Consider the following 2,500-nt stretch of genomic DNA (forward strand, 5'->3'; position numbering starts at 1 on the left):
GGAGACCACCTGGGAATACCAGGTGCTGTAGGCCATTTTCTTTTTCTCTGTAGTGCCGGCTTCCTTCAATGCTGGTTTTGAGATGTATAAGAGATGTAGGTCATTATGAAAGAAATATGTACAGCCACACCACCCTGAACAAGCCCAATCTCGTCTGATCTTGGAAGCTAAGCAGGGCTGGGCCTGGTTTATACTTGGATGGGAGACCAGCTGGGAATACCAGGTGCTGTAGGCCTTTTTTTTTCTCACTTGTTCCGGTTTCCTTCAATGCTGGTTTTGAGATGTAAAAGAGATGTAGGTCATTAGGAAACCAATATGTACAGCCACACCACCCTGAACAAGCCTGATCTTGGAAGATAAGCAGGGCTGGGCCTGGTTAGTACTTGGATGGGAGACCAGCTGGGAATACCAGTTGCTGTAGGCCTTTTTTTTTCTCTCTTGTTCCGGTTTCCTTCAATGCTGGTTTTGAGATGTATAAGAGACATAGGTCATTAGGAAACCAATACGTACAGCCACACCACCCTAAACAAGCCTGATCTTGGAAGCTAAGCAGTGCCGGGCTTGGTTAGTACTTGGATGGGAGACCACCTGGGAATACCAGGTGCTGTAGGCCGTTTTCTTTTTCTCTGTAGTGCCGGCTTCCTTCAATGCTGGTTTTGAGATGTATAAGAGATGTAGGTCATTATGAAAGTAATATGTACAGCCACACCACCCTGAACAAGCCCAATCTCGTCTGATCTTGGAAGCTAAGCAGGGCTGGGCCTGGTTTATACTTGGATGGGAGACCAGCTGGGAATACCAGGTGCTGTAGGCCTTTTTTTTTCTCACTTGTTCCGGTTTCCTTCAATGCTGGTTTTGAGATGTAAAAGAGATGTAGGTCATTAGGAAACCAATACGTACAGCCACACCACCCTAAACAAGCCTGGTCTTGGAAGCTAAGCAGTGCCAGGCTTGGTTAGTATTTGGATGGGAGACCACCTGGGAATACCAGGTGCTGTAGGCCTTTTTTTTTATTATCTCTTGTTCCGGCTTCCTTCAGTGCTGGTTTTGAGATGTATAAGAGATGTAGGTCATTAAAAAAACCAATACCTACAACCGCACCACCCTGAACAAGCCCAATCTCATCTGATCTTGGAAGCTAAGCAGGGCCGGCGCCTTGTAAGTACTTGGATGGTAGACCACCTGAGAGTTCCAGGTGCTGTCGGCCTTTTTTTTTTCTCTCTTGTTCCGGCTTCCTTCAATGTTGGTTTGAAATGTATAAGAGATGTAGGTCATTAGGAAACCAATACCTACAGCCACACCACCCTGAACAAGCCCAATCTCATCTGATCTTGGAAGCTAAGCAGGGCCAGCGCCTGCTTAGTACTTGGATGGTAGACCACCTGGGAGTTCCAGGTGCTGTAGGCCTTTTTTTTTTTTCTCTCTTGTTCCGGCTTCCATCAATTCTGGTTTTGAGATGTATAAGAGATGTAGGTCATTAAGAAACCAATACCTACAGCCACACCACCCTGAACAAGCCAGATTTTGGAAGCTAAGCAGGGCTGGGCCTGGTTAGTACTTGGATGGAAGACCACCTGGGAATACCAGGTGCGGTAGGCCTTTTTTTTTTTCTCTCTTGTTGCGGCTTTCTTCAATGCTGGTTTTGAGATGTATAAGAGATGTAGGTCATTAGGAAACCAATACCTACAGCCACACCACCCTGAACAAGCCTGATTTTGGAAGCTAAGCAGGGCTGGGCCTGGTTAGTACTTGGATGGAAGACCACCTGGGAATACCAGGTGCGGGAAGCCTTTTTTTTTTTTCTCTCTTGTTCCGGCTTTCTTCAATGCTGGTTTTGAGATGTATAAGAGATGTAGGTCATTAGGAAACCAATACCTACAGCCACACCACCCTAAACAAGCCCAATCTCATCTGATCTTGGAAGCTAAGCAGGGCCGGCGCCTTGTAAGTACTTGGATGGTAGACCACCTGAGAGTTCCAGGTGCTGTCGGCCTTTTTTTTTTCTCTCTTGTTCCGGCTTCCTTCAATGTTGGTTTGAAATGTATAAGAGATGTAGGTCATTAGGAAACCAATACCTACAGCCACACCACCCTGAACAAGCCCAATCTCATCTGATCTTGGAAGCTAAGCAGGACCGGGCCTGGTTAGTACTTGGATGGGAGACCACCTGGGAATACCAGGTGCTGTAGGCCTTTTTTTTTTTATTATCTCTTGTTCCGGCTTCCTTTAATGCTGGTTTTGAGATGTATAAGAGATGTAGGTCATTAGGAAACCAATACCTACAGCCACACCACCCTAAACAAGCCCAATCTCATCTGATCTTGGAAGCTAAGCAGGGCCCGGCCTGGTTAGTACTTGGATGGGAGACCACCTGGGAATTTCAGGTGCTGTAGGCCTTTTTCTTTTTCTCTCTTGTGCCGGCTTTCTACAATGCTGTTTTTAAGATGTATAAGAGATGTAGGTCATTAGGAAACCAATATGTACAGCCACATCACCCTGA

The 2,500-nt window shown here is 46.2% G+C and overlaps 1 non-coding gene and 8 pseudogenes across 1 annotated transcript; all 9 read left to right on the forward strand.

Annotated features, from left to right (window-relative positions):
• Positions 1–116: 116 nt before the first annotated feature.
• Positions 117–235, forward strand: LOC142154237 (5S ribosomal RNA; annotated as a pseudogene).
• A 460-nt stretch (positions 236–695) lies between these two features.
• LOC142154239 (5S ribosomal RNA) lies at positions 696–814 on the forward strand (annotated as a pseudogene).
• Positions 815–1,087: 273 nt separating this feature from the next.
• On the forward strand, positions 1,088–1,207 carry LOC142155446 (5S ribosomal RNA; annotated as a pseudogene).
• An 80-nt stretch (positions 1,208–1,287) lies between these two features.
• On the forward strand, positions 1,288–1,407 carry LOC142154656 (5S ribosomal RNA; annotated as a pseudogene).
• An 83-nt stretch (positions 1,408–1,490) lies between these two features.
• LOC142155559 (5S ribosomal RNA) lies at positions 1,491–1,599 on the forward strand (annotated as a pseudogene).
• A 274-nt stretch (positions 1,600–1,873) lies between these two features.
• LOC142155208 (5S ribosomal RNA) lies at positions 1,874–1,993 on the forward strand (annotated as a pseudogene).
• An 80-nt stretch (positions 1,994–2,073) lies between these two features.
• On the forward strand, positions 2,074–2,192 carry LOC142154645 (5S ribosomal RNA). Its single transcript, XR_012691654.1, has one exon. It is a non-coding gene; the product is annotated as a 5S ribosomal RNA (ribosomal RNA).
• An 85-nt stretch (positions 2,193–2,277) lies between these two features.
• Positions 2,278–2,396, forward strand: LOC142153855 (5S ribosomal RNA; annotated as a pseudogene).
• An 82-nt stretch (positions 2,397–2,478) lies between these two features.
• Positions 2,479–2,500, forward strand: part of LOC142153467 (5S ribosomal RNA) — a 119-nt pseudogene continuing 97 nt past the window's right edge.

Source organism: Mixophyes fleayi, chromosome 4 (genome assembly GCF_038048845.1).
Source record: "Mixophyes fleayi isolate aMixFle1 chromosome 4, aMixFle1.hap1, whole genome shotgun sequence".
Taxonomy (NCBI): Eukaryota; Metazoa; Chordata; class Amphibia; order Anura; family Limnodynastidae; genus Mixophyes; species Mixophyes fleayi.